Source organism: Pseudopodoces humilis, chromosome 6 (genome assembly GCF_049639895.1).
Source record: "Pseudopodoces humilis isolate 2021_Gansu_Grassland_sample_001 chromosome 6, ASM4963989v1, whole genome shotgun sequence".
NCBI lineage: Eukaryota > Metazoa > Chordata > Aves > Passeriformes > Paridae > Pseudopodoces > Pseudopodoces humilis.
In genome coordinates, this window is record NC_142205.1 from 42734031 (window position 1) to 42759303 (window position 25273).

The window sequence follows — 25273 nt, forward strand, 5'->3', positions numbered from 1 at the left end:
CTTTTGGTTGTTTTTTCATGATGTATGTATTTTGCTTTATAATGTATCACTTCTCTTCCACAGAAAGAAAAAATGCAGCTCAGACAAAACCACGATGCATTACAACCTTGATGTCATCATTGGAGAAAGCCCCACAGCTGCTTCTCTTTTCACTGCTGCATGCGGTCGCTCCTGGCTGTCCCCAGGGAAAAAAAAATAGAATAAAGAAAAAAAATAGAAAAAGAGAATAAACATAACAAAACCACTTTTCCCATCAGGTCTGACTTACATCTGTGACTGCAGGGATCTGAGCTTGCCTGGGGCACATGAGCTCATTCTGAGCACATTGGTGATGGAGACTTACACAGCCTTCTCCCTTCTAAGTGAGATGAAATGATGATTCCTTTTTCCTACCCGCATGTCTGCAGAACGGGAGTTAATGGCTGGATACTTCATATTCTTTAAGTAACAAGTCAGCAAACACTATGCAATGCACATGCCCCAGCGGTTTTCATCAGGGAAGGTCAAATATTAGAAGAACATAATTTCAAAATACAAACATTAGACTGTTTCCAAAGGCCCGTTCCCCTCTGAGTGCACCCTCACACTTCTTATCTGACACTCTGGAACTTGTTTGACTCCCAGTAAACAGATGGAGTTCATTGCCTGACAGAAAACTGCCCTGTGAAAAAAAATGCATCTATTTTATGCTACCTGAGAGAGGTGAATTAGCTCACAGGTGTCCACTGAGTGCTGCAGACATTATGGACTGGAGCAGGGGAAGAAAGACAACTGCCACCAAATGCTCAAGCTTCTTATAGAAATACACTGTGTAACAGCAGGTAAGCCCCACACTTCTCCTGAAGTAATACTACTTCAAGGTCTTCGGTCATACTTTTGTGGCAACTACGTCCCTTAAATATAGGCATACATTCAGCCTGTGCCAGGCTCACGCTTCTGCTCTGCACTGCTCTGAATCATAGTTTGCTACTCTGAGAAATTAACCAACAGCCCTGGCTCCTGTAAAATTGTACTCTCTCAGTATTACTGTTTTTCACAAACTTCCGTTCATGTACGCTTCCTTTCAAAAGCAAGTATCCAGGAAACACTGATGTAAGACATTTTCATATGTCTGCATTCATGAAAAGTTCTGAACCAAAAGTAATGTGTCCAAATCCCTCTTTTTGTTTGAAAACATCATTCATCCAAGAATCAGAAATGTTACCATGTGACTGGTAACACAAAGAAATGAGCACATGAAGAATCACAGCAAACAGTTCAAAAGCAGCTCTGGGCCTGAGGTTGGTTCACAAGATATTTGTTGAACACTGGACACTTTGTTTGCCAAGAAAAATAGAAAGGGCTACATTTTCTAAGAAAAAATAAAAATACCATGCTTATATATTTCTTGGCTTTGTCTTTTTTCTGACCTTGCCTGGAGTTATCCCCCTTTACAGCACACAAAAAACTAGTACGTGCCTGGTTTACCCTGGACCTGTCCTACTTTCCTGCCACCAAGTGCAATAAAGAGGAGAAAGAAAGTATGTTGAGACCTTTGCACTGAAGAACTTGAGACTCCAGGGGAGAACAAAGAGCCCCCTGTCTCTCAGACTGCAAACACTGGGCTGCAGTGAGGAAGACAGAATAAGAAGAGAATACAGCAAGGAAGCAAGAGCTCTGGGAAAGCTCTTAAGGACTGAGAGGCAGGGAGAACAAACATCTTAAGTGGCACAGAACACAGAGGTTCAGGAGGATGGGACATGGGAGGCCAGGGAAAAAAGGTGCCTCTAGGATAGGAGAAGAGTTGTGGCAGAAATATGAAGAGGCTGTGAACTTTGTGAGTGAGGCAAGGGGCATGGACGGCAGGGAAAAGCTACATGCCCTCCCTACATAAGCTTGAGCTGGACACTTGGACTAAGGATGAGGCCAGAAGACACTACAAGCCAGAATCAAAGGCTGACAGGCTTGAAGCTGAGCAGAACTTTCAGGCAAGTAGGGAAGAAGGGTTTCTCTACTGAAACTATCCTTACCTGCATACCTGCATGGGTATAAAAGATGCTGTCCCTGCTCCATCCTCATGAACATCTCTTCCCAATCTTGCATCCCCTCTTTTGCAGCCAGAGCCACATTAGCCCTGGCTCACATTTTCCCATGTTTATTGGAATGTGACAGTGTAACATTTTCTGTAGACAGTATGATCCAAGGAAATGTTTTGATGTAGCTCTGGATCCCAAAGTGTATATGAGTATAGATTGCAAAGTGATAGAGAAGAGTGGGTATCAGGAGAAAATTACAGGGAGACATTTCATACAGAGAAAAGGACACATTTCTTTAGACCAATGGTCTCATGAAAGCAATGTCTGAAAAGTGCTGAAAGTTCAGACACTGCAATGCTGGAGTTGATATTAACCTCATCAAATACTTATCAACTTGCTCTTACACATTCGAAAACTAATTGAAAAGAAGGCCAAAGGCATCATGCTAAAATTAAACATCCCAGTCAGAAGCAGAAATTAAACCACACATATGGGAAAAGATAATAATTCTCACAGTCCCATTTCAGTCCTTAAGTAACCAGCCTCTTTATTGCCTTCAGCAACAGTTTTGCCAGTGTAAGACCTGCAGAATTGCATGACAGGATATTAGTAGAAGAAATATTAACTTTTGACAGTACATTAGGTGATTACATTAGAGAGCATTAGGTACAGTGTCAACTGAAGATGCTGCATTAGAATAAAGATGCCAAGAAGAAAACAAACCACAGTATGATTTCATTTTGTGATAGAAACTGCAACACACTCCTTGAATGTTAACGGATACAATGCTTCTCAGTTTCACACGCTGTGAACGAGCAGTGATAAGAGGAAAAGGCTGATGACAGCCGTGATAATTTTTTTAGACAGCAGCAAAGAAGAACACAGCAAGCTACCCTCTTAATTAGGGACATTTTATGCTACAAGCTAAAATTTCTGATTTCTTAAACCTTTGGGCAACTACACAGGCAAAAAGAAGGAAACGGAAATATTTAAAAGCATCTTCATGGATGAAGAAACCATGGCATCTATAATATTTCTTGCCTACTTGAGCACATGCGGGAATACAATTTGCTTTCTGAGCCAGAGATGAGCTAGAGAGAGCAATAAGCCATCTGGAGGCTACAATTAATATACCAGTCCCGTCTGTACTCTAAGAGAAGGCAGTTTGCACAACTGTGCCTTTTACACACTATTAAAGCAAAACAGCACTGCAGAGAGCCTGTTCTGTAAGCCACTAATTCCAGTAAGAAGGAAGTTTAGGGCTTGCCAATGGAGTCCAAGGAGACATCTTCCCAGCATGAGAGCAGTGCATAGCCAGTGCAAGGGCTGGGATGCCACTGAAGATTGTTTCTTTCGGCGTTGCTGGCTAGCACAGAGGGCAGATATGTCAGACAGGAGGGAGACGAGTCAAAGGAACCAGTGGAAACTGGTAGATACTGATGATTTGAAAGCAGCATAGACCTGAAGACAACTTAGCCTCTGCCAGTCACTCTCTGTCACGGGCAAGGAAGGTAGGAAGTAATCCCTTTTTTCTCTGTCTTGACCCAAGTTTTCCATTTTATTTCAGGCAGACCACCCCACAGAACAAGACCTGTGGCAAATACCTGGTTGAGAGACTTCCTATATTCTCCAGGGGTGAATTTTGCACTTATAACCTGCCTAGCAATCCTTTTCTTTCCTAAGATTCTTTCCTTTTCTTTACTTCTCCAGGTAACACCATCAAAATAAAACGCACACATTAGAGGAAGACCTTCTGCTCTTAATGTACAAGTGAGATCTGGATAATACAGCTCTGCTGCTTTTTTAATAGAAAAGGCTGCATGCTTATCATTTTTCATTTTTTAGAACCAAACAGTACGTTCCACTTTAGTGGCAACAACACCCTTACCTAACATCTAATACCTAGGAAAAGGGATCTGGGAAGGAAAAAACAAACAAACAAACAAAAACCCCACAGTGAAAGATTTAAAAACCTTTCATAGGCACGGGTGAAAACTGAGGATATCAATCAGAGGGTTCACATTTAAGAGAGAGGACAACTTACTCAAGGAGGCTGAGGAGGCAAATCTCAGCCTTTATCCCTCTGGAGACCTGACTTCTGACAGTGAGTGATTTTACAAGGAAATCTATCCAAACCTGACATTGCATCTTTTAGACCCTCAGACTTTTTGCTGTTACCTGACAGTTCAGTTTCCTGGTCAGACTCAAACAGCTGATGGGAGGGAGACATGCAGTATTTCACTCACAGGCTCTCCTTTATCAGAACCTTAATTGATGTGTGTAAAGCATGTAAGACATATCAGCAGAGCAGCTGCTAACAACAAAGCATGAAGTACCCTTAAAGCCTTTTTCTTTCACTAAAAATTCAAATGCCCAGTGTCATTAATTAGAGCTCCAATAACTCAAAATTCTTAGTTATCTACAGAGCTGTTCCTTCCCAAGATATTGATGCATTTTGGGAGCTGGTCTGACATTCCCAAAGAAAATGTAAAGGAAATATAGTGGATCTAATAATCTGGTAACCATGAGTATATTTAGGAAATATTGGTAAAAGGTCAGGGTTTCCATCAACCCCAAATAATAACTTTTATTAAGTTCTGAACAACTGAACAATAGCTATATTACAAGTGTGCCTGCAGACTAAATACTCAGCCACAGGAAAGTGCTGGCAAATGGACCTACAGAACTAGAGGAAGAAAATTAACCACAGTAAGCAGTTCTATTTCCAGCTTCCTTGCAGATTTTATCTCCTTCTTTTGCAGATTGAGCATGATACGCTTCTCTGCTTCCCAGGCCATCTGAAAGCTTTGTTAATGAGTATTAGTAAATAACTTTGTTTTCACAAACTGCCTACCAGCTCAGAATCAAAAAGTGCAATTATAGCTTATTCAGTTCAGAACACTTCTTTTATGAAGGATGTTGATTCAGCGCCTTGTTTTAGCAAGCCCTGTAAATACATCTTCAAAATTATCTCTCTGGGAGGGAAAAAAAAAAAATCAATTTTTATTTTCTGCCTGTTTACCCTGATGCAAATCAAACAGGCACAGTCTGTCCCTTCAGAGCCAGCCATGTTGTGCTGAGCTCGTGATGTGCAAGGGATCTTTTTCTTTAGTCAAGAGACAGACAATGTGTTGAGCATATTGATTACTCCTAACTATGTACTGTGAGGGCACAGCAACAATTCCTAGGTGTGTGGTGTATCTCACGGCTTTCATTTAAGTACTGAGATCCTGCTTTCTTATTTCATAGACAAAAAACATCTTTACTAATCAAGGCTTAGTATCTATCTGCTGTTTAGTGTAACTGACTGAAACACTCTGGCTTGTATTCACAGCCTGGCACAGAAGCAGCTTATTGCAGTAATTAGCTTTAATTCATACACTACCACACATGCACTGCACTGCTGTAGAGAAAGCTCAGACTCAGAGCTGAACAACCATCAGCATCAAGACCTACTTAAAATGTACTAAGTACAACAGCTGCCTGTAATTTGATTGGTGTTATTAGAAAGTTTCTGTCCAGCTGTCTGTTAGCCACTGCTTTCTAAATATAATATTGGTTGACTGGCCCTCTACAATCCACAACTCACTGAATGATGCAGTCAAGATCCCTTAGGTAAGTAGGATTGTTGAGCCAAAAGTTGACAGGCTGCAACAAGGGCTGTCTGTGGAAGCCATGCACAGCCCTTAAACACAAGCAGCACAGCAGAGACAAAGGCACAACCCCCAGAGTATTCCCCTATTGCGTACATCCACAGGGAGCAAGCAAAACAAGCTGAAAGGAACATGGCATCAGACCTTGCTTTGGATTTGCTTTTAATTTTTTTTTGGCATGAGTCAAGGCTAATGAAGATCTGATTGCAACTTACTTTCCTGTGATTTTAAATAGAGGAATAATGAACACGCTTATTTACAGTGACAGCCACCTTTCGCCCCCTCAGGTATCTTGGACTCACAGCCTGAGCCTCAGTTACCACATGAAATCTACACCCAGACCTGCCCAAACTTGAGCAGCAGACTAGTTCTGAGATTCTGCATGGTGGCCAGCTCTGACAGTGACATTAGGACTTTCTTTGCCGGTGCAAATGGTAAAAGAGAAAGTCAAAAAAGTCCATCAGTATATGCAGTGCCGGTGTAAGTTGAATAATACTATCCAAACAGGTAATATTTGTTTTCAAATTCTGAAAATTAGAAAGGGCATACTAAAGATACAAGAAGTCATGCTCATGCCATCTCTACAGTCTTTTGCTCTGTGGAGCTGTTAATAGTTCCTAATAACAATTCCCAGTCAACAAAGAGGACTGAAATCTCTGACCACGACTTTCTACTGCTAGGTATATATCTTCAAACATTACAGCACCTACCAGCATTTTGGGAAGCATTCATTTTATACTATCTCATTTCCAGCCATTTCACACTTTTCCAAACCATGCTACTCATGACCTTGCAAAAATTGCTGCTGTTTAAAATGAGACTGGATAATCAAATACTGTAAATGCATCTAAAAAAAAAGACTAGATGCAGATTAAATGAAGTGTATGTATGTGTATATATATATGTATATATATAAACCCCAACTGAGTAAGTTTAAATGGATTGTGTCCTTATTAACTTCTTCCCTTTGCTTTCCAGGAAGGTCTCATTTGACATTGAAATCGTGTGGTCCTTGCAGTCATGGCACGGCATACAAAGTAGCTGCTCTTTTTACTTCAGACAGAGGAAAATGCTTTAATACTGTTTCTGTGAATGACAGCACCTACCTGCCTTGCTAAAACATGCTCTCAGTCTGAGGAGAAAAGCCACAAGAAGACAGAAGGCTACTTACTAGTGTTCCATAGAGTCCAGGCGGGAGAATGAGAGGCTAAAATTCCCCGTGCCTCTGATGAGAAGATTTAGCTCCCTGCAGCATTCAGCCAGTTGGTCCCATTTCGGCCATCGGGCGGCTGAGTTAAAGGGTGGCCGTGCACAAACATAAACAGCTTGTCAGCACAAGCCAAAGAGGCGGGCCTGCCCTGCCAGCCACAATGCGAGCCAATGATTAGCTCCTTCTTCGCATTCTGGGTGTTCAAGATATTGTGTTTCATTCTTAGGCAGGGAACAAGAGGGACTGATTGGGAAGGGCTCAGGCTTGACGGTTTACTACTAGGCATTAAGGTGGAAGGAAAAACAAAAATCTATAGATCATTTCAGGAAAAGCACGTATTTGCTGTGTATTCACACAAACACTTATGGGGAGCCTGCAGGCATCTCTAATGCACTGTTTCTTTTAGGTCAGTCGATCATACAAGCAAACAAAAGACCTCTAAATTAAGTTTAGTTCATATTGACTGTATAGAAATTTCACTTGCCAAGTCTCTTAATTTTAATTCTCTTCATCCTTTTTCTTATTCTCATCCTTCCTAACATGCTTTATCTGCTTTATTTGCTGACAGTGGCATTTCTCACTTCTCTGTCACAAATGTCTTACCCTGACCTTCTTGACCTGACCCCTCAACCTTTATTGATCCTCCTATGATTGCTTCTCTTTGCCTTCATCTTAAACTGCTTGCTCTTTGGGTCCCGATCTCCTGGAAGGAGCAGAGTCGCAACAGAGGCACCTTAGAGTAAGGTTCTGTGAGACAACCAAGTTGGATATAGCAAGTTATTGCTGTCAAACGTGGAGGTGTTCAAGTCTCCCTTCTCTTCAGCACCACGCTGTGCTCTCCTTGTCTGTCCCCCCACCATTCAAGGAAAGGTAATGCAGCACAGAAGCAAATGCGTCTCTGTCAGTTTACTGATCTTAACACAGAGACAAAAGAGTTATTGCATGGAGTGAATACTCCCTGAAATATAAGCTCCTTCTGATCTTGCCTCAGTCATCTATGTTCCCACCTGTCTGCCCAAGTTCCTCTCTCCTTTGTTGTTTGAATTGAATTGTTCCTAGTTAATTGAATACTCTGCTTACAGCTGCTGATCCCATTTCATCCCAGCTCTGTCCTACTTTCTTATGCCTCCAGTTTGGCTGTGAGGCCTGTCTGCCACCAAAATCTGTCTCATCAAGTGTTTTATAATAACTCCCTGCATAAATATCATGCTTTGTGCTTCAAGCCTCAGGCTCTTTGAGCTCTTTTTTGCTTTGGAAATAACTAAATTCCTCCTTAAAAACCATGCCATCTTTCTGGATTTCACTGTTTTTTCTCTGACCTTTTTGATTAATTCTCTCAGCATCTACTCCTCCCTCTCTTGCACTCCCAAAGGCACCCTACTTCTTGTTATATTCTACCCAGCTTTTACTATTTGCTTGTGCGGGCTCCTGTACCATTTCATGTCAGTGATTTACAAGCATCCATTTGTGTTTTTCAGCTTTCTGCTTTTCTCCAGTCCTATATTTCACCCTGTGTTTTAGGCATATTGTATTAAATGCCCTGACAGCTCCTAATTTTAAGATCGTTTTCTGGGGTCAAATTAAAGCAATCCAATCACATTACATTCCCCGTAGTCTTGGCACAAGTCGTTTCCCCTCTGCTCTGATAAAGGAGCTGAACTCACTGCAGAAGCAGATGCTGGAGTTCGCACCTCGTTCAGACGGGCGGGCGTGTGGCAGCTCTCCGGCTTGTGCTGACAGGCTGCACGAGAGTTCTGGCACAAAGTGCTGCACCGCAATGTGCTCGGTTCACGTTTGCAAGTTTTTCTTCACAGTGAGACGTACTAGGCACGTTCTTCAATGACATCTCAGATTCTGATGCAATTGCACAGCTCCATCAGCTGACACCCAGGTACATAACATACACTGCCTTTACTTTTGCCCAGATTTCTTACTCAGTCTGTGCTACTCACACCAAAACCATTATTTTAGCAGAGCTCTCTTCTAGTATTTTTAACATGTAAATCTCTGCCAAGGTCCACTGTGTGATCACAGTATATGATTACTTTAATTATTTTGATTACTGAGCCTGGACCTTATTTCCATATATATTTCCATATATTGCATATTTCCAATGCACCTGCATTGTTTTCTACAAAAAATTCAGGAGGTAATCTTTTGTTGCATACCACAGCCACATTGCATGCACCTCCATGAAAGCCATGCTTCCATATCCTGAGCTTCGAGGCCTTTTCAGAGTTTCTCCTTTCTTACTGATTCACTCCCACAGCTCTCTTCATCACAAGGCCTGGCTTTCAGCTTTCTCTCTTCCTTACAAAGCTCTCTTTTCTTACCTTGTATTCTATGCAGAGAATGCCCTGCTTCATCAAATCAAATTACCTACTTTTCTTTCTTTTTTAAGCTACATGCCACAAAATATAGAAATACTGTATCAGAGTGAGAGTAGGAAAAACAGTGAATAGGCGAAAAGTCACAACAGAAAAAGAGATGCTTCATCAATGTATATAAAATATATGTGCTACAAATCTTCTGCCATCAACTATATATTGCATGCTATGCACCTTACACTGTTAGATTTTTTTATGGAACAGGATAGGCATGAAAAGCCCTTGATGGATATGGATCAAGTGCCTAAACACTGTACATGAGATTGTGAAAAGATTGCTATGAAAAGACTGTTTGTAGATGCACAAGAGAAAGCAAGCTAGCTATTGCGTCTCTGATTCCCATGGAAATTTATTTAAGATGCTAATTCAGTGTAGCCACAAATAAAGAAACAAAAGAGACAGCAAGAATGAGCTGATTTAGTAGACTTTGTTGAAAAGGCGCACTTTAGACAAAGTCACCCTGGGTACAACTCCTGTGACTTCAATCATAGCATTATGCCAAGGATGAAGCTGCCTCTTTGTCCTTAAGCCTTATACGTCGCAGGAAAATTGTTACCAGCACTGCCAACAATACCAACCCAGGCACCAGCTAAGTGTGATGGCCAAGCTAATCTAATAATTTACTTTTATCAAAAAGGTTGTCATCCCTCTCTTTACCACCATTCCCAGCTGCACAGGCCTACTGCTCTTTCACAGGTGTTGCAGGAACAGTGTGAAGGCTCACAGACCAAATTTGTCTTGCTGGATATGTCTTTCAGACAGGTTAACGATCTGACACAATATCCCTGCCATGTTAAGCACCCGAAGCACTAGTGGAGGGAAACAGTAAACACATGTGGCTGAAGATAGAGAGGGAAAAAGGTGGAGACCAGAACCACCACCTTGTTTTTTCATGTGCAAAATATGGCTGTCATCCCCCAAGAAGCTACCATCTATTATGGGGTGAAACTTAAAACCATGATCCCCAAACCCACACCATTCTTAAATACAAGATTCCATAAGCTGATGAGACCCTTCCAGCTCAGCATATTCTATGATTCTGTAATATGATTCAGCAGAACTTTTCCCACTCCCTCAGCTGCAGTCTCCATGGGTGACATTTTGACTCTGTCCCTTTCATATTACCATCCATGCATCTGGCTTCTACTATTTATTATTTGCTTTCCAAAACTGTATTTTTTTACCATTTTGTGGCTTCAGCCCACCCTCACTCTGCCCTTTCTTCTCAAAACAAGCTCAGCTGGATGCTATTTTGCCTGTTCTTTGTATCTCCCTTTGGGGCCAACAAGGGACCTCAGGTTCCCTGAGGCTCAGGCTGACCAGTTTGTATCTACATTCCTGCTGGGAGGAGACCGCCCTGGTTCTCTGGTACAAGCCACAGATGCTGCAGAATGGAGCGGAGTGAGATTTTTGTCATGTTTTACTGGCCTGCTTTCAGTTATAAAGGGGGTTACAAGTTATTCCCAGAAAACACACAAGCTCAATCAATGGAAGATTTCAGACAGTGACAAAAGTGAAACTGTGTAGCTGAAATATCTAATTTTCCTGTTAAAAAGGAAAACAAATGGCAGAAATGGGAAGGGGGAGAGATCATGTGCAGATGCACCACCCTTAACATATGAAACTGCAGTCAGTGGGAACTTGGGCTTAGTCCCAGCTCAGACCATGTGCATTTTGAACTTTGAGCTCTTGGACCACTTCCTAATTAGAGAGCAAGCGACACACTGTGGAACTATTTAACCCTTTGGTGATGCCTGCTGAGGTGTAGCAAATGCCAGGAGAGACTCTGGGGAGGTGTCTAACCCCTGGAGGCCACACAGACTATAGGACCTGTCCCTATGCTCCAAATGGCTTAAGTGAAACAACAGCTGTCAGCACCTTTTTCATGGCTCCCTACACAAAAAGGTCAGGCTTACAACTACTTCTTCCTGTGCTGCTGAATGACTGCTGGAATCTCTTCCTACTGTGCCAGCTTTCCATCCAGAATCTGCCTGTCTTCAAGACAGAAGAGTTCCTTCAAACTCATCAGTAATGCTACACCAAGGATCAGATCAAACAGATACCCACCGCAACTTAATAGTGTAAATAACACCACACTGAACCAAGAGACCTGCTTCTCTGCTTCACAGGAGTGGAAAAGCAGCAGAGTGTTATCAAATTGTAACTGTAACTAAAAATACAATTATGGCATTAGGAGCTGTGTGGAAAGAAACAAGGGTTTTACAGCTGATGTACATCAACAGCTGTCATGACGATCACTGGTGTTCTACTTAGATCTGCACTAGTGATTTCATTTTTTATATCCCTTTGTAAAGTGGTAATATGTCTTACCTATTTCACAGAAGTTCTGTGTGGATACATTCACAGTTCTTTGAAGCTCTCACTGAAGACATTTCAGACATACAAACTTTTTATTTTCACTATTGACTTTAAGAAGTGTATCCTTTGAAAGCAAATAAATAGGATAACTACTTTGGCAAGATGTGGTTTTTTTTAATTTCCTACCTCCCAAAAGGTCACTCATTCCAAACACAACATAGATACACTAATAAAAGGAGATGCACCTCCAAAAACATATGCACTGTGGGTAAAGATTAACTTTGGCACTGTAGAGCACAGTAAACCTACAAGTTTAAAGTCAGTCTAAGCAAGTTATCTCCCTAGGTTCTTTGTGTCCCATTTCCTGGTGAGAGATGTTTCACAGTCCACAATTGCCACAGAGTTCATAGGAGGCCTTTCAAGTACAAACTACTCTTTTCACATGCCCTTCATTCCCCATTCAGTTGTGTTCTACCTTATTTGCAGACCAATAGTCTCAGTTCTCTTCTCATCTGGAATTTGGTAGTCAGAGTTTTTAAGCCTTAAGGTTTTTCTAGATGAAACTATGACAGCAAGGTAGTAAGAAGTGTCAAAGCTACCCCTGAAATATCTGTCTAATCTATGTGCTGTTAAAGCAAGAGAAAACTCAATCAAGAAGAAAAGCAAATTAGCCTGTCTTGGGCACCATGCTGTCCTAACTGGCTTCCATATCCAGGCTCGCTATAAATTTCCTTAAGCCTTGCTATACTACACTACAGGCATTTCTCAGTTCAATTCTTTGAGTTAATCTAGACACAACATTTAAATTCCACTGTTGTTGTGGGTAGATTCATGCACTTCTAGAAGGATTTTACAAATAGTACTGAAACACTTATCTATATTAGGCTTAGAGTCCAAAAAATTGTTTCAGAAGGACAAATGCTTTGGCTTTGGAGCAGACCTACATTTAGAGTGTCAGGTATGCTGACAAAGAGAGCCAAAAAAGAGCCACAGACCCAGCAGCACACACAACCATCCTAATTTCAAATTACATTACTTGTCTCCAAGGAATGCTTTCCTATATAATAATGTAAACATTTCCAGTGGTATCTTTGGAACTGAGAAATTCCTTATTAGGTATGGCCTTTGCAATATGTGCTTTGTCACAAGGAAAAAGATATCGCCTCTCCAGTTTCTCTCACTTTTCTGTGGACTGTGTTCTTGCTCACTGAGAACAACTCAAGGGAAATATCCAAAAGAACTCTTTTGTGCAGACATTGCTGTTATACAACAATCAGACAGCATTAATTAGAAGACTGCCTTCAAGATAGCTGTGGTTCCTGCTCCCATAAGAAACCCTATTCATCATGAACTCAACAGTAAATATTCCACTTGTTTCCTTGGCACACATCCAAATTCCTGCATCAACTAGAGCAAAGGACGCTCAGAGACCAAGAGGGATTTGCCCATCACAGGAAAAATGCTCAGATTAGCGATGCAGTGACCTTGGTTCAAAGAAAGCACTTTAATGCATGCCTTTCTGTCAAGCATATGAGAACTCCTGCTGATTTCACTGTCACATCAATGAGGTCAGCCATGGATTTATCCAGGAACTAAAAGGAATTAACTCCCTTCATACATACACACCCCTGAATAATGGCCAGAGTGGTCTGTGCCCAATGGTGCAGATGTGACTTGTCCCTCCCTTCTCTCAGTGTGGATCAGGAGTTTACCTCTCCTTGAATAACACTATTGATGCATTTTATGCCTTCTTGCTGAATAGGAGTGAGTGGGATACCAAAAAAATGCTATACCCAACTTACTTCTACATCCCCTTTCTACCCAGCAAGTCTAGACAAAGTGTGCCAGTTACCAAGCATGCGGAAACACCTAAATAATTAAACTGCTTGAAACTGCTGAGGCACAACAAAGGTCAGAATCATTCATTTGGACAAAGAAATCAAAAGAGATGGTGGTGTGTCCTGCATAAGCCTGCATGCAAACACAACAGTCCAAATTTTTGGTATACTCATATAACAGGTTAGTAAGAAGAATTTGAATGAATTCCGGGTGCTCTCAAGTCAAGTTCCTTGTGACTACCTATCCCCCCCAAAAAACAGGGACATGTTAGCTGTCAAGCAAAGCTCTGCTATATGGTATGTATAAATATATAAAGATATTCTGAGCAGCAGGAGAGGAAAAGAAGACTGTAACATTAAAGATATTACAAACCTCAGCCATGCAGGACAACTCAAAATATAAAAGTCCTCTTGATCCAAGTAGCAAAAAGGCTAAACCTGTCATGTAATCAGAACCAAACCACATCTATGTCTGGATTAATTATGCCATGCCATTTTACAGCAGCCTAAAGAAACAGAACTGGGAGTCAAAATAATCCTAGGATAACTCTTCAGTCAATCACACATATAAGAACCTGGGTAAGAATGGAAAACAGACAACATCAGCAGACTGAGCATACAAAGGTTCTAATTAAAGGCAGAAACAACAACAAAGAAATCCATAGACAAATGGCTCGCTTCAGAGTGACAGGACCTACCACATAATTTCTGTATGGTCTACAAAATTCAAGCAAACCTACAAAACTAATACATACTGAAAGTTTTGGTCAATATCTGCTCACTAATTTGAAAAGAAATAGAATCAATGGGATGCTAAAACTCTTCAGAAATACATACTTTCTTATGAGTTCTACACATATTAAAAACAAATTCTCCATAAGAAAGTATTTATATGAGATTGTATGTTTATATAGCAAATTATAAATTACAGGGAGAAATCTATACAAGAACATACTTGTAATTAGTATGAAAGTATAAAGGACATATAATCTAATTATATATTCAATGTGAGCATAAAATCAACCAAAATAGATTTTTTTTTAATTGAGAACAAAAAATTCTAGATACGTTTCTTGCAAATGTTAACTGGGGAGAAGAAACTTAAAGTCTTTCGAAATATTATTTAGCCAGCAAAGAAGCTTGGAGATATTGTATATTGTAGCTCAAGCAAATAAATAAAACTATATATGCAAAAGCAATGCCAATGCTACACAAATTAGTAAGGGTTTCCTGAAGATATGTAGCATGAAAGAAAATTATAATCTCTATAACCTGCATCCAGCATCACTATGGTATTTTTATAGTAATATGGAATCAGTTCCATATGAGTCTGGAGGGTTTTTTCGTATTTAACAGAGCTTTTTATGAAAAATAGCACCTCTTCTTCCAGAACTCATTCTTCTTATTGCTATACTCTGCCTCATTCCTTAAGCAAGGATCCCCTGATTCTGTTAAAACAGGCAGAGCTGCCCAACTGCAACACAGTGCTCTTCCAGGGCCTTTGTGCTGATCCAGGCTACAACATGGATTAAATTATAGCTCACACATTGTGATTCTATTTTGCATGCAAGGAATAAAATTTGTGTGAGGTAATACTGTGTAGTACCCAGGGTCTGGATGAACAGCACTCCTTGAAACTTGGTGTGCATTCACTTGTGCTTTTTTGCGTGCTTGTCAAGATCAGCAATGTGGCACATTTTAAAGAGGCTTCTTGCATTGAAAGGATTGTTGTTTGCTCTTGGTTCCTTTCTGACTCAAGCTCAAGCTGAGAGAGACCTCACAGAAGGAGGCAATGATTATTGCAATGTAATTGCTAAAATTCAGCAATTGCTCAGACTCATGCAGTTATTTTAAAGCTGTATTTCTTGGTCATTTTAAGGTCAGGTGTAAGACAGCAAAAACTACAAGCCAGCCAGAAAGGAAGCTTTTCTTCAATTCATCCCACTGGCCTCCATAGATATGATACCTAAAACCAAACAAATGCAAACCCCTTGATATTCCAGAGGATTCAAGAGCAGTGGGGTTTACAATACAGAATAACAGGTCACATGTGTTCTGAAAGTAAATATTCTACAGAGTCAAAAATCTGTTTAACTTGTGAATGAGGGAAGAAGTTAAACTTTCTCAGTAGCATTTCAAAAAATGAAACTGAAAAAGGTCCAGTCTTTTTCTGTTCACTTCCTTTCTCATCCACAGTAATTTCAGACTCTACAGCAAGTTCCAATGTCACTTTTTAGAAGGGGAAGAACCCACAGAGATATTTAATACCAACCTCAACAGAATAAATTACCATTAGGGGTGTTTTTCTAAGAAATCTTGTTACAGCTATACTTAGGAACCTCCCTGCTCCACAGAGGTACTGAATGCCATGATGTTTGCCCAAAGCAGAATTTTGTTGTCAATTGTGCATTTTAATACTATAATCTATGAGCATGGTAATTTTATATTTCTCCATTAAGTGACCCTATTTCAGCTGTTAAGAGATTGACAGCCTTTGCTGGTTAGCATGAAATTTTTCATGCTAGATGTTTGCCTCATTAAAAAAAAAAAAAACAACTCAGCCAAAATAATTGAGTTATTTCTGAGAAGAAGATTATGAAAAATCAGATTGCTTTGCATAACAAAAATTCAGGTGTCCTTATTTGAGAGCTACGAAAATCCTCAGCTTTTCAGTAGGAGCCTGGATACTAAACAATAGGGAGAGGTTTTCATCCAGACAATGACTTTTTTAACATCACATGAATATGTACATTAACCTCACTGTGACCCAATATATACTCACTTGGGAGATGATTTTTTTTTTGTGATGCAGGCAGCCTGGTTTTTGTCCTTTCCTAGTGTTTGTGTAGCATCCCTTAAATACAAACCTTGCAACAGAGGAAGATATTAAACCACACACATCCTATCCAATCCAAGATGAAATCCATCCATCCATTCAATGAAAGATGATAGATTAAATTCACAAGGCACTGAAGGAAACTCTGGTACGAGGATAAGTATTCCCATGGGCAGCTCTCTCTGAAGACATACTGTTTTACAAAAACTCCCCGGTATGAAATACTCCTGGTTTTATTACATGCTGTACTATTTCCTCTCTGATCCTTCCTAATTAAAACTATGTTAGCCAGCTCAAGACCTCACTGTGGTCAAGGAGCATGCTTTGCAGGTGAGCAATATTGGAAGGTCTTGGTCCAGATAAAGCCAGTGGAATCTATTCAGTGGATGATGTCAAGTGAACAGAACAAAGAGATTGCCCTGTCACTGTATTCCTCCAAGCTGGCTCTTAGTGGGATCATATTTTGGCTATAGCAAATAAAATGGCCAGCAATTGTTAGCAGCAACAATTTAGCCATTCATTGTGCCTTTTGGAGAATGATGGATGGAGTTTCTTGTACCATCCTCACCCCAGCTGCACTCTTTGTCAATTCGTCCTTCACGGAAGTTGTGCGATTTGAGCATCTGTTCTGAATCAGTAGATAAACAAAGTGCTGTGGACTACAGAATGTACACATATCCACTGACACATAGTCCTGTGAAGAGACAGCAACCCACTGACCTAGAGAATTGCACTGCCAGTGTGATAGGCAGCCCTATACCTACTTTAAATTCTCATACCTGATAAAAGTGATCAGCTGAAGGGATCTCTTTATATAGGCATTCTATTAAGGCCTTTACTTAGATGGTTCACCAGAAGCACAGATGACAGACACAGTGATGTTGTACCACTTGTCACTCTGACAATGCTCAAACTCTCCTCAGTGATAAACAGAGGGAAAGAATATTTACAGGAAAATGCTTTCCAGATGATAGGGTCAGAGTAGTGTGGAGTCTCTGATGCTCAAGGATCTAAGCTATTTTTTCCCAGCTCCATAAATCATAACATCAGCTCTGGTTTCTCCTAGGGTTAGCTGGCTGATGATCAAGGAACATCAAAAAGAAAAAAACTCTTTCTGTTCTCCATAGCAGTTGCACTCAGATGTGTCTATCTGCCTTCACATCTTCAATAATAAAGCAAAGAAAAACTTTTCAGAAAACATTTTAAGGACAGAACCATTTTTAAAAAGCATTACCATAAGCCAATGGTAAGGTCTTTTGTTGCCCCAAAAGGACAAACTCATACTTCCCAAGAAACAGAAGTGTTTTACATGGTGGTCCCCCCCCTACCTATACTACTCTCTGATGCTGAACAAGCTATGAACATTTATGGAAAAGAGGGAATTAACTGCAATTATTACTTCAGTGCATGAACAATCAAGGTCAGAACCAAAGCAAATAATCACGTCTCCTGATAATTACAGTGAAAATAATGACTTATTTTCTCGTCAATAATTATTGATTCCTAGAAGGCCTCTGATGCCATAGCATGTTATTCATTATAAGCATTATACAATGGCATGTGTTGCAATTGTCACTATGTTAACTGTCAACGTGTTCTTAAAAACAAAAGAAAAGCTGAACATATTCTCCATTTCTCATTTTAAAGCATACATTAATAATTTTATAGAGAAAAAGAGTACTTTGGCCATTCCACCTAGTAGTGACATTGATAGTTGGAAGCCCATTTGTGGTAAAATTTTGCCATGGGAATATGCAATATGAGTTGCATTCACTTTTAGGATGGCTGTCTTGGCCCAAGGTTAGTAAGTATATTGTCCTGGGAACTCCGAACGTATTAAAGTATTTTGGGTATTAGTTATCTAATTCCTGAATCAATTTTCAGGCTCATTGCTTTACTTTTACATAATAATTACCCTGACTTTTACAGAGCAATTATTACTAACTAATTTAAAATCTGCGGGCCACACATACTGTAAAAAAGTTATGGCCGCCTGTGGATTTCAGGTATATCTGTAGGACAACACTCAGAATGTCTCTTTCAAAAACCTAGCCATGACATCCAGAAGGATCTGCTCTGCATTCTGCTGAAATCACTTTGTTTCAGTCAACCTATTTCCAAATAGGAACAAAAGCTGGTTCATTACTAGGTATTCAACAGAGGTGGCTCAATATCAGTCTGCAAACTCTGATTTCTTAAAAAGGGCCCTTGTGTGAGATAATTCCCACTAAATTGAAGAGTGGGGGGGAAAGAGAATAGAAAAGGTATTAACTTTTTTTTGACTGCTCCTCTAGATTGGTAAAGAAGACTCAAAAGTACTGAAGCCTTTAAATTAAGACAAACCATGTTTCTAAAAGACAAACAAGCTTTAGTGATTCGGTTATTTCTGATTTACTGTCTTTAAAATTAGGTCATTACATTTAGGAATGCTTTGAAATAGTGATGGGACAGGATTTCAGAGTGTTCTTAACAGTAATCCATACCATTCCTGGGGATAAACTGTTTTGTCTTTGACCTTCTAGCTTATCCCTTTGGGAATTACATTATTGTCTCATAATAAAAGAGGCACCCATCTTAATATTCCTGACCTAATGAGTTCTGCAAAATCCTTTCAAAGTACTAGCTAACCAGATTGGTATACTACTGTTTTATCCATCCAGATCAAGCTGGATTTATGATTAATTGCATGCTTGCAAATAATCTTTCATACTTTTATTCATCATTCCCTGTATGAAAAGAAACCATGTCAGTTGAGGAGTACAACAGCCCTTCATGTTTGTTAGCTCGCATTTGTGTAGGCCCTTTCAACTACTTTATGGAAGGGACAACAGTGACACTGTCAGAATAAATTTAAATTTCATTTTTAATATGTCACTAAAGTGATACAAGTTGAAGTGTCAATGCAGAAAGCAATATCATAAATTATAGTTTTAAAGTGAAATGAAAAAATCCTAGGAAATTCAAGGTATGATATCTTTTCAACTGTGATTTGGCTCTCTGGGATCCTTCAGTTTTTTTATTCCTGCATATACAACTAGGTTTATCACCTCAAAATAAAAACGGCTCTTAGAAATCATAGTAGTTCGTGTGATATACATTTCCAGAAAGAATAAATATGTCTGTTGGTTCAGATATGTTGATTACATTGCTTAGTTAAATTATAGCTTGTATTCACATGCTGCAGCCTTGCTTTGTGAAAGATGATCTGAAGAGTGCACGAACTGAACACATGAAATGCCTTAAGCATGGAATAGTGTGTTATAATGTGGCTTTGTGAACTAGAGAGTTGTCCTGATTTCAGATGGCAGTTTAGTCCTAGTTTATGAGTATAAAAACTACTGTGCACCTTACACCACATCATTCAAACAAAAGGTAGCAGAAAAGGTGATGTTAACAGATGTGCGACTCCTCCTGAAATCTACTTGTAAGACAGGTAAGCAGCAGAATGATGGGAAAAATTGGTCTTATAGAAAATGAGATGAAGGTTTTCATCTGTGAGACTCTCATCTCACCCATATGGTGATCCACACCATACACTCCAAATCACAGTACATCATCCATGAGTCAATTAGTGTGTGATGGTCATGTGTCATGCTGCTGCTATTTCATGTCAATAATCAACATTGAAATTTAGATTCTGTAAGTAATCAAAAGTAAACATACTTCATTAAACTTAATAATTAATATTATTACCTTAGTAATTAAGTTTATCATTAATCCTATTAACTTAGTAATTGGCAATAGTGTCTTAACGATTTTAAGGGAAATCTTTGTTGGTGGTCCAGAAATATTTTGTTATTATAGTCAAGCTTTGGTCAGTTGAGTTAATTTCAATTAATATACTTCATTAACTTAGTACCTAAACACTAACAGCCTAAGGGAGATGCTTGAAGTGAACCAGTAAGCCTTAAAATAAGGACACAGTAAGTGTATGTCATTCCCTAATTTTATTTATATGCAGTTTCAAGCCCATGTCTAAGCAAAGTCTGATGTCCTTAAGACCAATTCATATAACACAGTACTGACATCAGTGTTCTGAATTCAGATAAAGAGCCAAACAATAAAGGTAATGAGTGCAAAAAAGGTTTGATTTACTTGTAATAGAGCTGGTAAGCAGACTGGGGACAAGGATTACCTTCTGTTTCTGTACAATACCTAGCTCAGTAACAAAAAAAGATATTCCTAGATGCTACAGAAATAGCAGAGAGTAATAATATAAGTGCAGAATAAAATAATAATGCCACCGGTGCAAGTCAGAATTTCATATGAGGTATACTGATGGATGTTTAATGAACTGCACTGAATCAATCTGACACTGCACAGTTCTTAGGAAACAACCAAGTCCTGTATAATTTGATTTAAAAGAAATTACCGCTGCTGCAGTTATTTTTCTCAGATTTTTTTCTTCAAGCAAAGCTCACAGAAAACAGCAGCATCCCTATTTATTTTTTTTCTTTAACATTATCAGATGATTAAAAAGATTTGGCCTACATGTGGTTTGTCATTTGAAAATCAAAATCCAAAACTCAGCCTTAGGTATTTGAGCTATGCTAAATTACATTAATTGATGCCTTAGTTACCTTTCTATTCCTCAACTGGATGAGCATAATGTTGTTCTTCCAAACAGTTTTTTACATCTTAGTAATTCTTAAATAACAGAAATGTTTGTGTGAAAGCAGATAAAAATTTGAAGACAAGGGAAAGGAGAAATAAAGGTAAGGATGAGGGATTAATTACTAAAATATGTTTATGGGAATTTGTCCTTACCTAGTTCATTTGCCTCAGAATTCTTCTTGTAGGGAGTTAGGAGAAAAGAGGAGTGATCACAGAATACTAAATGGAAAGAAAAGGCCAACATGGATATGTAACCTTTCCTATAACTACAGTATAGAGAAGGTGATCATGGAATGCAGTGTTCCCCGTTTTAAAGAGCAGAGCAGACAGGAAACACTTCCTCTACAAGCAGAAGGGAAGAACACTTGAAAAAAAGGAAAAAGCTGCTTGCTTGTAGTAAGAGAAAAAACTTGGAGTGACACAGAACTCCTACCTTGAAAGGGGAGGAAAAAAGGAAAGAAATACTGGAAAAAAAACTATTTTCCTTTTCAGCATCTTGGTAAGTAACAATGGATTTGGCACTATTAACTCCAAATATTTAATGCTTTGCAGGGTTTATCGATGTTGGCAGCTCACCCTGTGCTTTGCAAGGAGAATATTGAAAATTCTCTTGAACTGTGGCCAGCAAACCGGCTGGACAAGACTGGTCAGGTGCCATTACTGGTGTACCCCTTCCTACTCTCCAAGAGAGGTCAACCACAAGGTGAACAGGTTTCCTCCCTGATCAGCCATGCACGCTGCCTGGCTTTCCTACAGGCCAAAGTAAAGAAAGCATCAGGCAGTTTCACACCTCCCAGAAATATTTATGCAGCAGGGCTGAAACCAAGGAGGCAGCCTATCAGTGTCACTGATCTGTTACCGGGGTAAAGGTATCTGAGAATCTGACACACCAGCGAGCACGGGAATGCTTACACCTCAGTGCTTTCAGAGAAAGTTACAATGCATTGATGCATGTAATAGCTAATGAGATTTCAGCTCAGAGCTGCAGCACCCAGAATTGCAGGGGATTTTTAGTTCTCAGTGAGCATATGCCTAAAAAGTCAGTGCACATGCTGTCAGAATTTTAACATCCTGTGCACATCCATGAACTTTGCTTAAGCTTCATCAGGATCCATTTACATCCTGGATAAGAGATCTGGGAGGAAAACTGATATATGACGTAAAGAGCAAAATTAAAGGCCAAAATCTTCTTTTTGGGATATCTGTCAGGAAGATGCCTGAGCGGATTTTAAATAAGATGCCCCTGAAATTTTCCATCCATGTCCCAAATCTTCCCAGAAGAACTTCTGAAATTATTCAGGACACATAGGAATAATTTGTCTATCTTTCAGAGATTTAGGCAGGGGCTTTCAATGTATAATCCAAACAAGCAGTGGATTAACTATCGTCAGCTGAAAGCCTGCCAGATGACTACCCTTGCCCATGCACATGGCATTTAATGTCTGCCATTTTAATATTTTGACATTTTTGTGAGTGACATTGTCCTGAAAGGTCACCATTCGTCTCAGCAGCCAGCTAGCTGCCATTCAGGCTTGGGAAGCTTAGCTCCACAGCTGTCATCAAAAATGACCATTTTCACAGCTAAGTTTCAGGGGAGGTATGAATTTATGTCTATAAAGGGGAAAAATGAGAAAGGAGGAAGGAAAGGGAAGCTTCAAAATCAGCTTTTACTTGCTACAGTGAAGACAGGCATTTATACATATACATCTGTAAGATGAGGCTGAAGTATTTCAAAAGCAGCTTATAAACACAACAGAATCATCAAATACCTGTGTTACAGCGCATTATCAAGGGGGTTATACCATGAATACGATTAGTCCTCTACTGCAGCAAACAACACACATGCTCTCCCTCTTCACTTAATGGCAGTCACCTGTTAACTGTGAAAATTACATTTTCACATGGCTCATGAAAAGCTGACAGTACCAACAGTCCCCAAGAAATAACAAAACCTACAAATAAAGCAAGAAATGTGACATAGCAACAGAAACAAAGTGGCTACAGCCTGCATTTCTTGTGCAGTTATCTGACCTTTATAGTTGGTACTGATCACAGGCTGTTTTCAAGAAGCACATTTCATTCACAGCACAGTAAGAATTCATTAGCTATAAACTCAAAAGGAAAATGGCAATACAGAAGCTTTGAATTAGAAAGTAGAATAAAAACCAATGTATTGCTTCTTCAGTGCTATGAGACCAAAGATATACTGACAAGTATCAATTTTCTTCCTTACAGTATCACCACAACACTGAGAAACCTTCAGCTGCATTACTTCCCAACCACCTTACTATCCTGTCTTGATGCCACTGTAGTAGATACAGATCATTTCATGTACAGACAGAGATGGGTGAAAAACATGCATTGCTCACCGTGCTATGTTCATTGTTCTTATCAGGTCAGATGCAGACTTACTGGTGCCCCTTATGATGACTATTTGTTTGCACTTCTGATAATAAGGTACTGTCGAGTTTCTTAATGAGAAGTCCGGGTCTGCATTTATGGATTTTTAAAAAAAAGACTCCAGGTGAAAAATACCATGGAAAATTTTTCTTCTATGTGCTCTCAAACCATCTTTTACTGCTGAAGTATCCTTCTTGCTGTATATCTAATATTATCTAATCTAAGCAGAAAAACATCTCTCTGTCAGTCCGTCCCGCATTTGCTGGATTTTTTCCCCTCACAGGCAAAATGGCAAGCAGACATCTCCAGAATCAACAAATACAACTGCAAACTATTTGTTCTGGAAAGCTTTCATACATCCCATTCCCTCAGCAGCTCTTTCACTGAAAGCTAGAACAATACTGCAGAGAAGCTTTCCCTGTCAGGATGTTTTCAGCTTTCATCTCTGCTTTTTCAAGCAGAAGACTAAGGTAGAAACCTTAATTAGCAATCTGAAAGCACCACACAGGCAAGGAATACTTACATTTGCAACTGTATTTGTGATATTTGCGCACTGATCCAGAGACTGGTGATTACAAAGAAGAGAAAGAGCTTTTTAGGCTGCCTTTCAAGTCTTGCAGCAGTGAAATGAAGGCTGCTATCTGAAAGCTACTCATTTTCTATATGCTGTGCTCTACTTGCTTCCCATGTGCATACAACACAGCTGCCAGATTTAATAACCATGTCAGCCTGCTTTCCCCAGAAAGCAGCAGAGAGATGACAGGATGAAGTAGCCAGCACGTTAATCTGTAGTTATGGCTGCAGTAAGCCTTGAATGAATGTCACAGTTTTGTTGCCCTTGAAAAAAAAATAATAAATGAAACAAATCAACTCTGTTCATGAAAAAGTAAGTTAAAAAGGATTTCAGAAATGTTAATCCATACTTGTTTCAGTGATATTAACGTACATTAAAGACATTGCGCCTTTTTTTCTCCCGCTCAGTTAACAAATCCTAGGACTTGAGGTGGTTTTTTTTCCTTTCAAAATACATTTTTCCTAGCAGTGTATGTTTGTACCCCAAAAGAACAAAACCATTAACTGACAAATTAGTTGAGCTTCCCTTCTGTCCTGTTTCTCTCTGGAAGGAAGTATTTCCATACCTGTTTGTCTTTGCTGACTTCTTTCAGGCAAAAAAAAAAAAGTTATTAAAAAAGAGGGGAAATTCTCTTTTACCATTTAAATTCTCCCACGCACAGTGGTTCCTAGAGCACTGGACTTTAGTATCTGCTGTGGTCAGTTCACTGCCAAGGTGGAGCATCGCCGTACCTCCAGCTGAAAAACCAGTTCCACGCGAGGGAAGGGTGCCCAGACTTTACATGACAAGAGAAGGTGCCACTCATGCAGTCAAAAACAACAAACTAAAAACAAACCCAGAAACGCTCGGTTGAATCTGCAACAGTGCAGGGATGCCGCAGAGGTCATATGACATCTGTGCGCGTCTTTTTCTCTCACTCATTTATATTCCTTTCACTTCCCTTGGAGGCACCTTCTCAGCAGGGAGTGGTTTCTGTGGAAACTACGGACAGTCAGTTTTCCCCTTGGAGAAACTGTTACTATGGTAACCTTACATAATGTATATGGCCTAGATTCTTTTTAAAAATAATCTAACCCTGAAATTCTCATTATAAAATTAGAGCTGATTTGTCTGGGGGGCAGGAAATACAGTTATTTAAAAATTGCATTAGAAATGTAAGGTAAAAAAAATCCAAATGATGTTACAAATTAGAGTATAGGGGGCATGTCATTGCATCAGTCACAAAGACAAAATAATTTGTAAATGCCAGTAAACAAGGTCTATTATTTAGCACTTGTGGGAAGCAAGGAGGAAGGGAAGTATATACTTGACATCATAGCTCACTGCAGCAATCAATATTGCATCTTGCAGAGTCGAAATTTTCTCTGTATGTTTATTCTTCCAGCAACCAGGACCTTATTTAATGATGTAAGCCCAAATACTGCTTA

The 25273-nt window shown here is 39.6% G+C and overlaps 1 protein-coding gene across 13 annotated transcripts in view; it reads right to left on the reverse strand.

The window, feature by feature from the left end:
* Positions 1-25273, reverse strand: part of TRIM2 (tripartite motif containing 2) — a 109409-nt gene that overhangs the window by 63384 nt on the left and 20752 nt on the right. For 2 of the 13 annotated variants that reach the window (XM_088056431.1, XM_088056428.1), the window contains exons 1-2: positions 6840-6962; positions 107-175 (exon numbers count right to left, since the gene is read on the reverse strand). The exons of 2 other annotated variants lie outside the window; for them this stretch is intronic. The gene's annotated coding sequence lies outside the window, so the exon portion shown is untranslated. Of the gene's footprint in view, positions 1-106; positions 176-6839; positions 6963-23241; positions 23291-23795; positions 23921-24484; positions 24795-25273 lie in introns of those variants that run through there. 9 more of the 13 variants (XM_088056443.1, XM_014263156.2, XM_088056438.1 and 6 more) reach the window with 8 other exon arrangements.